Genomic DNA, 20269 nt, shown 5'->3' with positions numbered 1-20269 from the left:
ACGCTGCTGGAAGGAATAAGGGGTGCTCTTGTGTTCCTTCACAGTGGCGCGATCTGTCAGTGTACATCACGCTGCTGGAAGGAATCAGGGGTGCTCTTGTGTTCCTTCACAGTGGCGCGATCTGTCAGTGTACATCACGCTGCTGGAAGGAATCAGGGGTGCTCTTGTGTTCCTTCACAGTGGCACGATCTGTCAGTGTACATCATGCTGCTGGAAGGAATCAGGGGTGCTCTTGTGTTCCTTCACAGTGGCACGATCTCTCAGTGTACATCACGCTGCTGGAAGGAATCAGGGGTGCTCTTGTGTTCCTTCACAGTGGCGCGATCTGTCAGTGTACATCACGCTGCTGGAAAGGATCAGGGGTGCTCTTGTGTTCCTTCACAGTGGCACGATCTCTCAGTGTACATCACGCTGCTGGAAGGAATCAGGGGTGCTCTTGTGTTCCTTCACAGTGGCACGATCTGTCAGTGTACATCACGCTGCTGGAAGCAATCAGGGGTGCTCTTGTGTTCCTTCACAGTGGCGCGATCTGTCAGTGTACATCACGCTGCTGGAAGGAATCAGGGGTGCTCTTGTGTTCCTTCACAGTGGCGCGATCTGTCAGTGTACATCACGTTGCTGGAAGGAATCAGGGGTGCTCTTGTGTTCCTTCACAGTGGCGCTATCTGTCAGTGTACATCACGCTGCTGGAAGGAATCAGGAATGCTCTTGTGTTCCTTCACAGTGGCGCGATCTATCAGTGTACATCACGCTGCTGGAAGGAATCAGGGGTGCTCTTGTGTTCCTTCACAGTGGCGCGATCTCTCAGTGTACATCACGCTGCTGGAAGGAATCAGGGGTGCTCTTGTGTTCCTTCACAGTGGCACGATCTGTCAGTGTACATCACGCTGCTGGAAGGAATCAGGGGTGCTCTTGTGTTCCTTCACAGTGGCGCCATCTGTCAGTGTACATCACGCTGCTGGAAGGAATCAGGGGTGCTCTTGTGTTCCTTCACAGTGGCGCGATCTGTCAGTGTACATCACGCTGCTGGAAGGAATCAGGGGTGCTCTTGTGTTCCTTCACAGTGGCGCGATCTGTCAGTGTACATCACGCTGCTGGAAAGGATCAGGGGTGCTCTTGTGTTCCTTCACAGTGGCGCGATCTGTCAGTGTACATCACGCTGCTGGAAGGAATCAGGGGTGCTCTTGTGTTCCTTCACAGTGGCGTGATCTGTCAGTGTACATCACGCTGCTGGAAAGGATCAGGGGTGCTCTTGTGTTCCTTCACAGTGGCGCGATCTGTCAGTGTACATCACGCTGCTGGAAGGAATCAGGGGTGCTCTTGTGTTCCTTCACAGTGGCGCGATCTGTCAGTGTACATCACGCTGCTGGAAGGAATCAGGGGTGCTCTTGTGTTCCTTCACAGTGGCGCGATCTCTCAGTGTACATCACGCTGCTGGAAGGAATCAGGGGTGCTCTTGTGTTCCTTCACAGTGGCACGATCTGTCAGTGTACATCACGCTGCTGGAAGGAATCAGGGGTGCTCTTGTGTTCCTTCACAGTGGCGCGATCTGTCAGTGTACATCACGCTGCTGAAAGGAATCAGGGGTGCTCTTGTGTTCCTTCACAGTGGCGCGATCTCTCAGTGTACATCATGCTGCTGGAAGGAATCGGGGTGCTCTTGTGTTCCTTCACAGTGGCGCGATCTCTCAGTGTACATCACGCTGCTGGAAGGAATCAGGGGTGCTCTTGTGTTCCTTCACAGTGGCGCGATCTGTCAGTGTACATCACGCTGCTGGAAGGAATCAGGGGTGCTCTTGTGTAACTTCACAGTGGCGCGATCTGTCAGTGTACATCACGCTGCTGGAAGGAATCAGGGGTGCTCTTGTGTTCCTTCACAGTGGCGCGATCTCTCAGTGTACATCACGCTGCTGGAAGGAATCAGGGGTGCTCTTGTGTTCCTTCACAGCAGCGCGATCTGTCAGTGTAGATAGCACTGCTCGAGGGGAGAGCTGTGTTCGAGCTGGGTAGAAGGAACTAGATGAGTATTTGGATGTGTAACTAAAGTATAGGGGGCACCTATTGTGCTGTTCTTTTCAAATTTAATTCCTGCATTGTATTATTATCTCTTCTCACTATGTTGTTTCTATGTATTGTTCTCTGCTGCCATCTGCTGGCCGGGAATTCGTGTGCTGCACTCCTTGTGACTGGAGACTCACATCTTGGCTTGTGAAGGCTTCAGTTTTTGGCCAGCAGTTGCCTCAGCAGTTGCCTCAGCAGTTAGCCTCAGGAAAGACATCCACATGACAGCATCTACTGCATCACTGTATTGCATAACCGTATGTCACTGCTCTGGATCAAATAAACCCACGTTTGATTGCATCCTCATGTCCTCACGCCTCAGCTATGCACCCAACTCCACTCACAAGGGATTCACTGGCTGCTGTCACCACCAGTCCCGCTCCAAGTCATGGCGGGGAGCCCCAAAATAACGCTAACACAGCCACTGCCGTTTCCTGCTCATGCTTGGACGTATGTGGGGAGGGCCAGAGTGAGAAATGTTGTGCCCGCATATGCCTAATCAAGGTCTACCCAGAGGGGCTACCAGAAAAGGCAGTAAAAATGTATGCCATCATTGACGACCAAAGCAACCGCTCCCTAGCAGGACCTAAATTCTTTGAAGCCTTTGGAATAAAGGGACCGTCAGAACCCTACATCTTAAACACCTGCTCGGGTCGCATAGAGACTAGCGGCAGGAGGGCACAAGGATTTATCGCTTGTTCCGTCAGTTGGAATACAGAAATACCTCTACCGACGCTGATCGAATGCGATCAAATACCCAACCATAGGGATGAAATTCCTACCCCGGAAGCTGCATTTCACCAACCACACCTAAGGCACCTAGCCAACGTTATCCCACCTATGGACAACAACGCCGAGATTCTACTCCTGCTTGGCAGAGACAATCTAAGGGTACACAAGGTGCGTCAACAGTGTAATGGTCCCGACTATGCACCATACGCCCAGAGACTGGACTTGGGATGGGTAGTCATAGGAAATGTATGCTTGGCTCAACCAAGAGTCCACTCTTTCAAAACATACGTGCGTGGAGATGGACGCACAACTTGCATTAAGCCTTGCCCTCATCACTACGAGGTGAAAGAGAAACCTCCAGACCTCATACAACCACCTGACGACATTCCTCCCTGCTTTGCCGACAACTTGGGAAGATTAGTCTTTCACTCAAGCAAGGACGATGATAAAGTAGCTTTGTCAGTAGAAGACAGAGAATTTATCAAGATAATGGACAATGAGTTCCTTAAAGACGAAACCAATCACTGGGTTTCTCCATTACCCTTCCGAGCTACCAGGGTGAGACTCCCGAACAATAGGGAACAAGCTCTGTCTAGATTTAACTCTCTTCAGCGTACCATGAACAGTAAGCCTGAGATGAGAGAACACATCGTTGCCTTTATCGACAAAATATTCTGCAACAACCATGCAGAACCAGCTCCACCCTTAGGGAAGAACGACGAGTGCTGGTACTTGCCTTCATTTGGAGTGTATCACCCACAAAAACCTAATCAAATTAGGGTTGTTTTCGACTCAAGCGCCAAACATCAAGGTGTATCTCTTAATGATGTCCTTCTCACAGGTCCTAATCTGACGAATAACCTAGTTGGAGTGCTGATGAGGTTCAGAAAAGAGCTCGTTGCCATAACCGCCGACATTGAACAGATGTTCCACTGTTTCGTAGTCAGAGAGGACCACCGGAATTTCCTCAGGTTTCTGTGGTACAAGAATAATGACACCAACGCAGAAATGGCAGAGTATCGAATGAGGGTACACGTATTTGGAAACAGCCCTTCACCTGCCGTGGCAACTTACGGCCTTCGGCGCACTGCATTAGAGGGAGAATCCGAGTACGGTAAAGACGCCAGAGACTTTGTAGAAAAGGACTTCTACGTAGACGATGGACTCAAATCACTACCGACTGAAGAAGCGGCCATCGATCTGCTCAAAAGGACTCAAAGTATGTTGTACCAAGCCAAACTTAGACTACACAAAATTGCCTCAAACAGCCTGGCCGTTATGAGGGCCTTCGAATCAGGCGATCATGCACCAGGATTCAAGGACATTAACTTGGCACTGGACAGTCCACCTGTGCAGAGGAGCTTGGGCCTCAGATGGGATCTCTCAGCTGACTCCTTCGGTTTTCAGATAAGTTGCGCAGACAAGCCATTTACAAAACGAGGCGTCCTATCAGTGGTAAACAGCCTATTTGATCCACTGGGATTTGTAGCGCCCATCACTATAAGGTAAATCTCTACTGAGACAGTTCTCTGAAACAGTCAAGGATTGGGATACCCCACTTCCCTCCAAGAAAGAGCAAAAATGGGAAGCCTGGAAGCGATCCTTGTGTGCCTTGGATGAGATCCACATCCCGAGATGCTATGTTAAAACCTCACTTTCCTCTAGCATAAAGAACGAACTCCATGTGTTCTCAGACGCCTCCACGGAGGCCATCGCAGCGGTTGCCTATCTGAAGGTGACAGAACCCAACAACCAGAATCACGTTGGATTTGTCTTTGGTAAGGCTAAATTAGCCCCTAAGCCCGATCATACTATTCCCAGACTGGAACTTTGTGGGACTGTGTTGGCAGTGGAGATTGCGGATTTCATACAACAAGAACTGGGTGTCGACATAGCTGAAGTTCAGTATTACACCGACAGTAAGGTCGTTTTGGGTTACATCCACAATCGGACCAAGCGATTTTATGTGTACGTTAGTAACCGCATAGAGAGAATCAGGAGATCCTCCAAACCTGAACAATGGCACTACGTACCATCCGAACTTAATCCAGCAGATCATGCCACTAGGCCTATGTCTATAGGTTCCTTTACTAACTCTACTTGGCTTACAGGTCCAGAGTTTCTGCTTGTAGAGGCAGACGAATGTGTACAGCAGGGATGTCAAACTCGTGGCCCTCCAGCTGTTGCAAAACTACAACTCCCATCATGCCTGGGCATACTACAGCTATCAGGGAATGATGGGAGTTGTAGTTTTGCAACATCTGGAGGGCCATGAGTTTGACATCCATGGTGTACAGGAAGCTTTCAGCATCCAGGATCCGGATAATGATCCAGAAATCCGCGCTGAAGTTAGCGCATTAGTCACTGGAACTAAGCAAACAGCCAGCTTCGGTTGTCAGCGCTTTGAGAGTTTCTCCAGTTGGATGAGACCTATCGAGAACGTCCCTGACGGGTGAACAGGACTGTATCTAGGTTCGCAGATCTTCTCCATTCCAAGTTGGAAAACAGGACTAATCTATGTTTTGCATTCTAACATGTTTTTTTTTACAGGTTGTTTATATTTTATGGACATTCGTCATAGTGAAATTCCCAAAGTGAATTTCAGACGGGGAGTGTGCTGTTCTTTTCAAATTTAATTCCTGCATTGTATTATTATCTCTTCTCACTATGTTGTTTCTATGTATTGTTCTCTGCTGCCATCTGCTGGCCGGAATTCGTGTGCTGCACTCCTTGTGACTGGAGACTCACATCTTGGCTTGTGAAGCCATCAGTTTTTGACCAGCAGTTACCAGCAGTTGCCTCAGCAGTTGCCTCAGCAGTTAGCCTCAGGAAAGACATCCACATGACAGCATCTACTGCATCACTGTATTGCATAACCGTATGTCACTGCTCTGGATCAAATAAACCCACGTTTGATTGCATCCTCATGTCTACGTCTGGATCCATCTAACCTGAGCATCTGCCGGTCCGGTCTGCTCCACTGCTTGGATACGAAGGTAGGACAGTCACAAGGTCATTATTAGTTACACCTTCATTCGCCTTCATGTGGGGACAGAACACCTATGGCTGCAAAAATATTGTCTTGGGGCACCTGGCTGCAAAATCATTATCTAGATAAGATAAGATGACTTTATTGTCACTGTACAATACAATGTAATACAATGTACATTACAATGAAATGTAGTTTGGAGCAATCCTAGATGCCATGGACAGAGGAACAAGAACTGAGTGACATTTAAACTAAAGCATTACACTAGAAAAAAACAAAACATTGCACTAGAAGGCATTACTATTCACAGTTCACAGCATATATATAGCAAGTGCTTGTGAGTATATATACACTGATTCAGACACCACTGCAGACAAGAGGTCCTCATGGGGTCATGAATGCAGCAGTCACTTTAAGTCTGTGATAGTTTCTATCCTAGGAAGGGGCAATAATCTCCGAGCATTTAGGAGACTGATTGCTTTGGGGTAAAAGCTGTTCTTCAGCCCAGTGATGCGGGCATGTAGGGCTCTAAGACGCCTACCAGAGGGTAGGGGAGTGACAAGGCTGTGGCTGAGTTGGATCCCCGCAGATAATTTTTGCCCTGTTGCTGCAGCGAGCAGTGAAGATGTCATCCAGTGATGGTAACTGAGTACCAGTGATTCTGCCAGCCATCCCGATGATGCGCTTGAGGGCCTTCTTGTCCTCAGAATAGCAGCCAGCGTACCACACTGTAATGCAGTATGTGATAACAGATTCTATGGTGCACCTGTAAAAATTGACAAGCAGCTGTTTTGGGAGTTGTGCTTTCTTCAGACTCCTCAGAAAATCAAGCCTCTGAAGGACTTTTTTGGTAATTTCTGTGTTTTTTATCCATGACAGGTCCTGACTAATATGAACTCCCAAGAATCTGAAACTTTGAACTATCTCCACGTTTCCACCATTAATGCTAATGGGATGGTGTCCCATTCATTTCTTCTTCCTAAAATCCAGAATTAGCTCCTTTGTTTTCTTGGTATTGAGTATGAGGTTGTTGTTCTTACTCCATCTCTCTAGGTTCTCAACCTCTTTCCTATAGGCTGTTTCATCATTGGGCCTATCACGGTCGTGTCATCTGCAAATTTTATAATGGTATTGGTATTGTGAATAGGTTTGTAGTCATTTGTGAAGAGGGAGTAAAGGAGAGGGCTCAACACACAGCCTTGCAGTACCCCAGTGTTTAGTGTTAAGGATGAAGAAAAGTGCTTGCCCATGTGTACGATTTGTGGTCTTTTTGTAAGAAAATCCAGTTGCACAGGTGTGAGCAGAGACCCAAGTTGTTTAGTTTCGTTGCCAACTTGTTGGAAGGGATGGTGTTAAAGGCCGAGCTGTAATGAATGAGCAGCATCCGCACATAGCTGTCTCTCTGCTCCAGGTGTGGCAGCGCAGTGTGAAGCGTAAGTGAGACAGCATCCTCAGTTGACCTATGTGCTCTGTAAGCAAACTGGTATTGGTCCATGGAGGTGCAGATAATGCTCTTCATGTGCCTGAGGACAAGTTGTTCAAAGCACTTCATAGCAATAGGAGTGAGAGCCACCGGGTGATAATTACTTAAGGTCTTCACCCCGGCCTGTTTTGGATTTGGGACAATTGTGGAGGACTTCATGCAAGTAGGGGCAATGGCCTGCTCTAGTGAGTTGTTAAGCATACTGGTAAACACTGTTTTCAGCTGTTTAGCACAGTTTTTTAGGACTTTTCCAGGAACTTCATCAAGGCCAGCTGCTTTGTGGGGATTAATGTGGCTTAATGCCCATTCTACCTCATGTGCTCTCAGCATCAGGGAACTTGATGGAGCCTCTTGCTGGGCTAATTTGATGATAGGCAGCTCATTGTCTTTGTCAAATCGTGCAAAAAAATTATTTAGGTCATCAGGAGAGAAAGAATTTCCAGTGTTGATAGAACAGGTGTGGCTCTTATAGGAGGCACTGGCTGCAAAAATATGATATAGGGGGCACCTGGCTGAAAAAAAATATTATATTGGGGCACCTGGCTGCAAAAATATTGTAAGGGGGGCACTGACTGCAAAAATATTGTATAGGGGGCACCTGGCTGAAATACAATATATTGTATAGGGGGCACCTGGTTGCCAAAATATCGTATAGGGGCACTTGGCTGAAAAAAATATTGTATAGGGGATACTTGCATGTATGATGGCAATAATGTAAAAGCTCCTGGAGTACACATTACCTGCCTCCCATTGCCCTGCTTATCTGAACTTTACATTACAGTGATCATGCTGTAGATAGCATCAGTAAAGTAAAAGCATCATAGGCAAAGCATCACATGTTACAATAGAAGATGACTATTAAAACTAATGCTTACATATTTCTCTCTGGTTAGCTATATGTGAGACGATACACGCTGCTCTGGGATAGTGAGGGAGGTTATCTGCATTCTGATTGGTCTTGTCTGTCTTTGGTTAGCTGTATGTGAGAGGATACACACTGCTCAGGGGCAGTGGGGGATGTTATCTGCATTCTGATTGATCTTGTCTGTTTCTGGTGAGCTGTTTGTGAGAGGATACACACTGCTCTGGGATAGTGTGGGAGGTTATCTGCATTCTGATTGGTCTTGTCATGGGGCAGTGGGGGATGTTATCTGCATTCTGATTGGTCCTCTCTGTCTCTGGTTAGCTGTATGTGAGAGGATACACACTGCTCAGGGGCAGTGGGGGATGTTATCTGCATTCTGATTGATCTTGTCTGTTTCTGGTGAGCTGTTTGTGAGAGGATACACACTGCTCTGGGATAGTGTGGGAGGTTATCTGCATTCTGATTGGTCTTGTCATGGGGCAGTGGGGGATGTTATCTGCATTCTGATTGGTCCTCTCTGTCTCTGGTTAGCTGTATGTGAGAGGATACACACTGCTCAGGGGCAGTGGGGGATGTTATCTGCATTCTGATTGGTCCTCTCTGTCTCTGGTTAGCTGTATGTAAGAGGATACACACTGCTCAGGGGCAGTGGGGGATGTTATCTGCATTCTGATTGATCTTGTCTGTTTTGGTGAGCTGTTTGTGAGAGGATACACACTGCTCTGGGATAGTGTGGGAGGTTATCTGCATTCTGATTGGTCTTGTCATGGGGCAGTGGGGGATGTTATCTGCATTCTGATTGGTCCTCTCTGTCTCTGGTTAGCTGTATGTGAGAGGATACACACTGCTCAGGGGCAGTGGGGGATGTTATCTGCATTCTGATTGGTCCTCTCTGTCTCTGGTTAGCTGTATGTAAGAGGATACACACTGCTCAGGGGCAGTGGGGGATGTTATCTTCATTCTGATTGGTCTTGTCTGTTTCTGGTTAGCTGTATGTGAGAGTATACACACTGCTCTGGGATAGTGAGATTATCTGCATTCTGATTGGTCCTCTCTGTCTCTGGTTAGCTGTATGTAAGAGGATACATACTGCTCAGGGGCAGTGGGGGATGTAATCTGCATTCTCATTGGTCTTGTCTGTCTGATTAGCTGTATGTGAGAGGATACACACTGCTCTGGGGTAGTATGGGAGGTTATCTGCATTCTGATTTGTCTTGTCTGTTTCTGGTTAGCTGTATGTGAGAGGATACACGTTGCTCTGGGGTATGGAGGAAAGTTATCTGCATTCTGATTGGTCCTGCTTGTCTGCTAGTTCATGTGAGGAGAGCAAGGGCTTATGGGAAGTGGGGGAAATACAGGATGGCTTCAAGGACATGGTAAACATCGTCACAGGTGCAGCAGAGGCCATCTTAAGGAGATGATGAATTAGAGGCACATGCATGCAGTACTTTTTGTCCGGCTGCCTCTTGGCGTGCGCTCTTGGCGTGCCCCCGGAGCGGCAGTCCGGGGGCACGCGTGAACTAATGGCAGGGCGGATCCGACAGGCTGTTCACCTGCCGGAACAGCCTACCGGACTCCCCTGCCGCTCGTGTGAAAGTACCCTTAGCATACTGAGCGCAAAAACTTCAGGAGGGAGCTGCAGGGCGTAGGGGCGATGTTTAAAAAAAAAACAACGGCATCAGGGTACCCCACAAGTACAGGTATTTTGCTCCTATAAGTAAAACAGATGAAATCTCCTCTTTAAGAGGAAGGATAACGTGCCTCAATAGTAACAATGAGCTGAAACCCAAATAATGTCTATGTGAATACTAGTTAAACATACATTTGGGTGACAGTATCAGGTAGAGAAGGCAGATGACTAGTATGTTTTACCTGCTACTGATACCCGCTGTTATTAAATTTATGTTTAACTAGTATTCACATAACTACCAAAAGTGGTCCAAAGAAGAACAACTAATGAACTACCATTAGGGTTACAGAGGCCTAAGGCCCCTTTCACACAGGGAAGTTTTCTGCAGGGGTGCAATGCGTGAGGTGAACGCATTGCACCCGCACTGAATCTGGACCCATTCACTTCAATGGGGCTGTGCAGATGAGCGGTGAGTTTCACGCATCACTTGTGCCTTGCATGAAAATTGCAGCATGTTCTATATTCTGCGTTTTTCACACAACGCATGCCCCATAGAAGTGAATGGGGCTGCATGAAAATCACAAGCATCGGCAAGCAAGTGCGGATGCAGTGCGATTTTCACGCATGGTTTCTAGGAGAAGATAGAGATGAGCAACCCTGGACCCCATTTAAGTAAATTCACTGTATTATTTTCCCTTATAACATGGCTATAAGGGAAAATAATAGCAATCTTAATACAGAATGCTTACTAAAATGTTCGCGCAGCCGCCATGTATTCTTTCTTCTTCTTTCAGGACCTGCAAAAGGACCTTTGATGAGGTATTGAAGACCGAGCAATTTTCCCTTTTTTTATTTTTTACTCCCAGCCTTCTCAAAGCCATGACATTTTGAGGGCTTGTTTTTTGCAGGACAAATTGTATTTCCTAATAGCACCATTTTCGGTTGCATACAATGCAGGCAAAAATTCCAAATGGGGAGGAAATATTAAAAAAAAACACAATTCCGCCACAGTTTTATGGGTTTTGTTTTCACAGCGTTCCATTCATTCTCCTGCTCAACACAGTTATGGCGACAACACATATGTATAGTTTTTCTTGCATTTTAATACTGAAAAAATAAAAACTTTTTATTTACACCATTTTGGGGTGTGTATGACTTTTTGATCACCAAAAAACGGCGAATCAGCCATTTTGACTTTTTGTTTACCCATGGGATAAATATTTTTATATTTTATTAGTATGGATGTTTTCGCAGGTGGTGATGCCCATGATGTTTTAATTGTTATATTGTTTATGTATTTTGATTTTGGGGAAAGGGAGGTGACGTTTAAAAAAAAAAAAAATTGTTTATGGAACTAGAACAAGCAATCGTGCCGTCATTGTGGAGAAATTTACACTTATTGTTATGCAATTGAGCCATTGAAGGACCAAGAGGAGAACTTGTGCAATTTAAGCACCCCTCCAGATACACCCCTGGTGCTTAATATAGACACTTCCATTGCTTCAAACACCCTCCCCCCTTAGATTGACAGCGCACCACGTCTTCAGCTGCTTACCACATGCAACGTTGACATAATTTCACCCGGAAGTGTAGGCACCATTGTCTGCAGTCGCCTCCACTCCAGAGTGTAGTGACGTCAATGGCACGTGCGCACTAATCATCTTCCCCCTCGGCAAGCAGCAGAAGATGCCGGCACATACAAAAAAAATTCCAGGTATCATTTTACTCAGCTACATCAACCCTACCAGGCTATATGCGTAGTTCAATAGGGTTGATCTAGGTTACGGAGCCTCTTTGAATATAATGGGGACGAGCGGATATCTGCTATTCTATGCCGGAAGGCTGTAGTGCTAGTGTAGCCTAACACTGGCTATATCTGTATATCCTGGGACTTAAAAATATTAGAAAAACTCTGTATTGTGCTGATAAATGTGTAATAAAACTCTTTTATATCTATAGTAAGGAAATTATCAAGTTTACAGAATCTCATACCAAAATGATGTTCATGGTGGTGTCACATCATAGAATTGAGGCGGTCAACAGAGCATGCTTCGGTGGAGTCAATGGCACTCTGGCATCTCAGACGGATGACATCACAGATGCCACATCACAAAGCTGATCTGTATTATACAGTATTATACATTTTAATGCCATACCTTGCCCTCTTGCTTGCTTTATCCTCCCTTTAAGTCTACTTTCACACTCGCGTTTTGGCTTTCCGTTTGTGAGATCCGTTCAGGGCTCTCACAAGCGGACCAAAATGGATCAGTTTGCATTCTAATGCATTCTGAATGGAAAAGGATCCGCTCAGAATGCATTAGTTTGCCTCCGATCAGTCTCCATTCCACTTTGGAGGTGGACACCAAACGGATCTGTTCTGACACACAATGTAAGTCAATGGGGATGGATCCGTTTTCTATGACACAATCTGGCACAATAGAAAACTGATCCGTCCCCCGTTGACTTTCAATGCATAGCACCCGCACTGAATCGTGACCCATTTATTTAAATGGGTCTGTGTACATGAGCATTTTTTTTTACGCATCAGTTCTGTTTTCTTTTTACAAGGCCCATATGCAGGCCGATATGTCTCCAACATGCTGCATCTACTGGGGCATGCTGTGGGATTTTGGGAACAAAATTGTTGGACATACAAATAAATTAACCATTAAAATTACAAAATCAGAAGAAAAAGATTTGGAAAAAATCCATTTCTGTGAAGTCTGCAGTGTCAATCTGAGTTCCTGATCTGCCCACTAACTCGGGAATTTGAGGCTGATAATCCTCAGGAGGTAGGGTCCATATGGGAACACTCTGCATGGCTGTCTCTGCTGTTGTCCTGGGGTGCCTTTTTGAGGGTCCATCATTGGATCATGAAGAGGAGGAAGAGGACACGAGCATGGGCGTCCACAGAAATTTTTCCAGGAGGGGCATAATTTTATTGACATCCATGCTCTGCTTGTTTCTGAGAATGTAATGAAGTGGAGGGGGGCATATTCATTATCACAAAGTATAATAACGCATGATCTGTGCAGTGGCGGATCCAGAGCCTGGTCTCGGAGGGGCACTTCCAGATTATTTTCTGTCCGCCGCCACAAAACAATGGTGCTTATAGAACAGACTACACAGTGTAGAGGTATACTGTATATTGTGTGGCACAGTGTAGGCTATATGTGTATAACAAACATATTTCACATGAAAACTTACAATTACTTGGCTTGGCCCTTGGGGATCTCAGACACTACTTCAACACTTGGCTGGGGGCTCGGCGGAATCATCAATGCGGCAATTGTTCCTTCTGTGGATACATTCTCCGGGACAAGGTCCTTTCTTTTGGGAATGTATCACACAGAATGAAACAATTCTGCACATGCAAAACCGCATACGTTGTGTATGTGGTTAAATGTGAATGCGGAGCTTTCTATATAGGGAAGACAATTAGGCCCATGCTAGAAAGGTTCAGTGAGCACCTCAATTCCAAGGAAGGGCTGCCCCCGTCTTAAAGACCGTGTATGGCAAGAACACGAGGGAAACAATAAATGCCTGGGTTTTGCTGGATTCCACCTATGACACAAGGAGGTGATAGGCATCGTCTTCTGTTACAAAAAGAAGCGCGACGTATAATTCGCACGGATGCCATGGGACCCCTAGGTCTAAATGATCGGAACGGTCTTAGTGTATTCATTTGAGATGTTATTGATTGCTTTGAATGATTTTCAAATGAATACGCACACAGGTGATGCCTATTTTGCAATTGAGAATTGTATACCCCTTATGGGGTTAATCTCACGTTCCTTCTTAACCACTTCAGCCCCGCTAGCTAAAACCCCCTTCATGACCAGAGCACTTTTTACACTTCGGCACTACACTACTTTCACCGTTTATCGCTCGGTCATGCAACTTACCACCCAAATGAATTTTACCTCCTTTTCTTCTCACTAATAGAGCTTTCATTTGGTGGTATTTTATTGCTGCTGACATTTTTACTTTTTTTGTTATTAATCGAAATGTAACGATTTTTTTGCAAAAAAATGACATTTTTCACTTTCAGCTGTAAAATTTTGCGAAAAAAAAACGACATCCATATATAAATTTTTCGCTAAATTTATTGTTCTACATGTCTTTGATAAAAAAAAAATGTTTGGGCAAAAAAAAAATGGTTTGGGTAAAAGTTATAGCGTTTACAAACTATGGTACAAAAATGTGAATTTCCGCTTTTTGAAGCAGCTCTGACTTTCTGAGCACCTGTCATGTTTCCTGAGGTTCTACAATGCCCAGACAGTAGAAAAACCCCACAAATGACCCCATTTCGGAAAGTAGACACCCTAAGGTATTCGCTGATGGGCATAGTGAGTTCATAGAACTTTTTATTTTTTGTCACAAGTTAGCGGAAAATGATGATTTTTTATTTTAATTCATATTCCACTAACTTGCGACAAAAAATAAAAAATTCTAGGAACTCGCCAGGCCCCTCACGGAATACCTTGGGGTGTCTTCTTTCCAAAATGGGGTCACTTGTGGGGTATTTATACTGCCCTGGCAATTTAGGGGCCCAAATGTGTGAGAAGTACTTTGCAATCAAAATGTGTAAAAAATGGCCTGCGAAATCCGAAATGTGCACTTTGGAATATGTGCCCCTTTGCCCACCTAGGCTGCAAAAAAGTGTCACACATCTGGTATCGCCGTACTCAGGAGAAGTTGGGGAATGTGTTTTAGGGTGTCATTTTACATATACCCATGCTGGGTGAGAGAAATATCTTGGCAAAAGACAACTTTTCCAATTTTTTTATACAAAGTTGGCATTTGACCAAGATATTTCTCTCACCCAGCATGGGTATATGTAAAATGACACCCCAAAACACATTCCCCAACTTCTCCTGAGTACGGCGATACCACATGTGTGACACTTTTTGCAGCCAAGGTGGGCAAAGGGGCACATATTCCAAAGTGCACCTTTCGGATTTCGCCGGCCATTTTTTACACATTTTGATTGCAAAGTTCTTCTCATACATTTGGGCCCCTAAATTGCCAGGGCAGTATAACTATGCCACAAGTGACCCCATTTTGGAAAGAAGACACCCCAAGGTATCCCGTGAGAGGCATGGCGAGTTCTTAGAATTTTTTATTTTTTGTCGCAAGTTAGTGGAATATGAGACTTTGTAAGGAAAAAAGAAAAAAAAAGAAAAATCATCATTTTCTGCTAACTTGTGACAAAAAATAAAAAATTCGAGGAACTCGCCGTGCCCCTCACGGAATATCTTGGGGTGTCTTCTTTCCAAAATGGGGTCACTTGTGGCGTAGTTATACTGCCCTGGCAATTTAGGGGCCCAAATGTGTGAGAAGTACCTTGCAATCAAAATCTGTAAAAAATGGCCTGTGAAATCCGAAAGGTGCTCTTTGGAATGTGTGCCCCTTTGCCCACCTTGGCTGCAAAAAAGTGTCACACATCTGGTATCGCCGTACTCAGGAGAAGTTGGGCAATGTGTTTTGGGGTGTCATTTTACATATACCCATGCTGGGTGAGAGAAATATCTTGGCAAAAGATAACTTTTCCCATTTTTTTATACAAAGTTGGCATTTGACCAAGATATTTTTCTCACCCAGCATGGGTATATGTAAAATGACACCCCAAAACACATTGCCCAACTTCTCCTGAGTACGGCGATACCAGATGTGTGACACTTTTTTGCAGCCTAGATGCACAAAGGTGCCCAAATTCCTTTTAGGAGGGCATTTTTAGACATTTGGATCCCAGACTTCTTCTCACACTTTCGGGCCCCTAAAAAGCCAGGGCAGTATAAATACCCCACATGTGACCCCACTTTGGAAAGAAGACACCCCAAGGTATTCAATGAGGGGCATGGCGAGTTTTTTTTTGCATAAGTTAGCGGAAATTGATTTTTTTTTTGTTTTTTTCTCACAAAGTCTCACTTTCCGCTAACTTAGGACAAAAATTTAAATCTTTCATGGACTCAATATGCCCCTCAGCGAATACCTTGGGGTGTCTTCTTTCCGAAATGGGGTCACATGTGGGGTATTTATACTGCCCTGGCTTTTTAGGGGCCCTAAAGCGTGAGAAGAAGTCTGGAATATAAATGTCTAAAAATGTTTATTTATTTGGATTCCGTGAGGGGTATGGTGAGTTCATGTGAGATTTTATTTTTTGACACAAGTTAGTGGAATATGAGACTTTGTAAGAAAAAACAAACAAAAAAATATATATATTTCCGCTAACTTGGGCCAAAAAAATGTCTGAATGGAGCCTTACAGGGGGGGGGGGGGGTGATCAATGACAGGGGGGTGATCAATGACAGGGGGGGTGATCACCCATATAGACTCCCTGATCACCCCCCTGTCATTGATCACCCCCCTGGTAAGGCTCCATTCAGACGTCCGTATGATTTTTACGGATCCACTGATACATGGATCGGATCCGCAAAACACATGCGGATGTCTGAATGGAGCCTTACAGGGGGGTGATCAATGACAGGGGGTGATCAGGGTGATCACCCCCCTGTCATTGATCACCCCCCTGTAAGGCTCCATTCAGACGTCCGTATGATTTTTACGGATCCATGGATCGGATCCGCAAAACACATGCGGACGTCTGAATGGAGCCTTACAGGGGGGTGATCAATGACAGGGGGTGATCAGGGTGATCACCCCCCTGTCATTGATCACCCCCCCCAGTAAGGCTCCATTCAGACGTCCGTATGATTTTTACGGATCCATGGATACATGGATCGGATCCGCAAAACACATGCGGACGTCTGAATGGAGCCTTACAGGGGGGTTATCAATGACAGGGGGTGATCAGGGAGTGTATATGGGTGATCGCCCCCCTGTAAGGCTCCATTCAGACGTCTGTATGATTTTTACGGATCCATGGATACATGGATCGGATCCGCAAAACACATGCGGACGTCTGAATGGAGCCTTACAGGGGGGTGATCAATGACAGGGGGTGATCAGGGAGTGTATATGGGTGATCACCCGCCTGTCATTGATCACCCCCCTGTAAGGCTCCATTCAGACGTCCGCATGTGTTTTGCGGATCCGATCCATGTATCCATGGATCCGTAAAAATCATACGGACGTCTGAATGGAGCCTTACAGGGGGGTGATCAATGACAGGGGGTGATCAGGGAGTGTATATGGGTGATCACCCCCCTGTCATTGATCACCCCCCTGTAAGGCTCCATTCAGACGTCCGTATGATTTTTACGGATCCATGGATACATGGATCGGATCCGCAAAACACATACGGATGTCTGAATGGAGCCTTACAGGGGGGTGATCAATGACAGGGAGTGATCAGGGAGTGTATATGGGTGATCACCCGCCTGTCATTGATCACCCCCCTGTAAGGCTCCATTCAGACGTCCGCATGTGTTTTGCGGATCCGATCCATGTATCCGTGGATCCGTAAAAATCATACGGACGTCTGAACGGAGCCTGACAGGGGGGTGATCAATGACAGGGGGTGATCAGGGAGTTGATATGGGGTGATCATGGGTGATCAGGGGTTTATAAGGGGTTAATAAGTGACGGGGGGGGTGTAGTGTAGTGTAGTGTAGTGTAGTGTGGTGTTTGGTGCGACTGTACTGAGCTGCCTGTGTCCTCTGGTGGTCGATCCTAACAAAAGGGACCATCAGAGGACCAGGTAGCAGGTATATTAGACGCTGTTATCAAAACAGCGTCTAATATACCTGTTAGGGGTTAAAAAAATCAGATCTCCAGCCTGCCAGCGAGCGATCCCCGCTGGCAGGCTGGAGATCCACTCGCTTACCTTCCGTTCCTGTGAGCGCGCGCGCCTGTGTGCGCGCGTTCACAGGAAATCCCGGCCCTCGCGAGATGACGCGTATATGCGTCGTCGTGCGCAGGGCTGCCGCCTCCGGACCGCACATCTGCGTTAGGAGGTCCGGAGGCGGTTAAATAGGCTGGCACACCTGTCTGCGTCACACAGGTAGTCGGAAGAAGCACAAGCGTGCGAAACGGCCATCGCTGCCGTACAAAGCTCAGGCGGTTGTTGTTTCAAGTGAATGGTTGTCCGCTCCAGCCCTATGCTGTGCACGTATTTTAAATCGCAATAAAGAATGAAACAATGATATTCTGCAATTAGGTGAGTTCCGCTGATTTTCTAACTTCTTCGTACAGTACAGACCAAAAGTTTGGACACACCTTCTCATTCAAAGAGTTTTCTTTATTTTCATGACTATGAAAATTGTAGATTCACACTGAAGGCATCAAAACTATGAATTAACACATGTGGAATTATATGCATAACAAAAAAGTGTGAAACAACTGAAAATATGTCATATTTTAGGTTCTTCAAAGTAGCCACCTTTTGCCTTGATTACTGCTTTGCACACTCTTGGCATTCTCTTGCTGAGCTTCAAGAGGTAGTCACCTGAAATGGTCTTCCAACAGTCCTGAAGGAGTTCCCAGAGATGCTTAGCACTTGTTGGCCCTTTTGCCTTCACTCTGCGGTCCAGCTCACCCCAAACCATCTCGATTGGGTTCAGGTCTGGTGACTGTGGAGGCCAGGTCATCTGGCGCAGCACCCCATCACTCTTCTTCAAGGTCAAATAGCCCTTACACAGCCTGGAGGTGTGTTTGGGGTCATTGTCCTGTTGAAAAATAAATGATTGTCCAACTAAACACAAACCGGATGGAATAGCATGCTGTGGTAGCCATGCTGGTTCAGTATGCCTTCAATTTTGAATAAATCCCCAACAGTGTCATCAGTAAAGCACCCCCACACCATCACACCTCCTCCTCCATGCTTCACGGTGGGAACCAGGCATGTGGAGTCCATCCGTTCACCTTTTCTGCGTCGCACAAAGACACAGTGGTTGGAACCAAAGATCTCAAATTTGGACTCATCAGACCAAAGCACAGATTTCCACTGGTCTAATGTCCATTCCTTGAGTTCTTTAGCCCAAACAAGTCTCTTCTGCTTGTTGTCTGTCCTTAGCAGTGGTTTCCTAGCAGATATTCTACCATGAAGGCCTGATTCACACAGTCTCCTCTTAACAGCTTGTTCTAGAGATGTGTCTGCTGCTAGAACTCTGTGTGGCATTGACCTGGTCTCTAATGTGAGCTGCTGTTAACCTGCGATTTCTGAGGCTGGTGACTCGGATGAACTTATCCTCCGCAGCAGAGGTGACTCTTGGTCTTCCTTTCCTGGGGCGGTCCGCATGTGAGCCAGTTTCTTTGTAGTGCTTGATTGTTTTGTGACTGCACTTGGGGACACTTTCAAAGTTTTCCCAATTTTTCGGACTGACTGGCCTTCATTTCTTAAAGTAACGATGGCCACTCGTTTTTCTTTACTTAGCTGCTTTTTTCTTGCCATAATACAAATTCTAACAGCCTATTCAGTAGGACTATCATTAGCTGTGTATCCCCCTGACCTCTCCACAACGCAACTGATGGTCCCAACCCCATTTATAAGACAAGTAAACCCACTTATTAAACCTGACAGGGCACACCTGTGAAGTGAAAACCATTTCAGGTGACTACCTCTTGAAGCGCATCAAGAGAATGCCAAGAGTATGCAAAGCAGTAATCAAAGCAAAAGGTGGCTACTTTGAAGAACCTAGAATATGACTTATTTTCAGTTGTTTGACACTTTTTTTGTTATGTATATAATTCCACATGTGTTAATTCATAGTTTTGACGCCTTCAGTGTGAATCTACAATTTTCATAGTCATGAAAATAAAGAAAACTCTTTGAATGAGAAGGTGTGTCCAAACGTTTTATCCTTATGAGAAAGATTTCATAATAAGGATTTGGAGAAGGGGCAGAGGAATAGAAGAGCAGAGAGAGGATGGTGCTGCTACTAGGGGGTCATACCATGTGGGAGTAATAAAGCCCACCATAATGCCCCCCAGTAGAAATAATTCTCCTTATAATGTGACAGTGCAAAAAATACCCCCTTGTAATGCCCCCAGTTGAGCTAATGTCCCCATAGTGCCCCCATAATGTGCCAGTATAAAATACCCCTATATAGTGCCCCCAGTAAATGCCCCCATAGTGCTCCTCTCCCCCCTTCCTCCTAGTGCCCCCCATAATGTACCAGTATAAAATGCCCCAGTAGATGCCCTCAGTGTCCCCCATAATTTGCAAGTATAAAATACCCCTTCTTAGTGCCCCCAGTAGATGACCCCATAGTACTCCTCTCCCCCTTCCTCATAGTACCCACCATAATGTGTCCCAGTATAAAATTCTACTGTACAGAGCCCCCCATATAAATCACCCCTTCTTTGTAGCCTCAGTAGATGCACCTATAGTGCCCCCAATAATGTGCCAGTAATAACAGCCCCCCCTTGTGCCAGTAATGACAGCCCCCATTATGTGCCAGTAATGACAACCCCCATTATGTGCCCGTAATAACAGCCCCCCCATTATGTGCCAGTAATGACAGCCCCCCCATTATGTGCCAGTAATGACAGCCCCCCCATTATGTGCCAGTAATGACAGCCCCCCCATTATGTGCCAGTAGCCAGA

The sequence above is a fragment of the Bufo gargarizans genome, chromosome 1 (genome assembly GCF_014858855.1).
Source record: "Bufo gargarizans isolate SCDJY-AF-19 chromosome 1, ASM1485885v1, whole genome shotgun sequence".
NCBI lineage: Eukaryota > Metazoa > Chordata > Amphibia > Anura > Bufonidae > Bufo > Bufo gargarizans.
Note: the sequence above shows the minus strand (reverse complement) of the source record.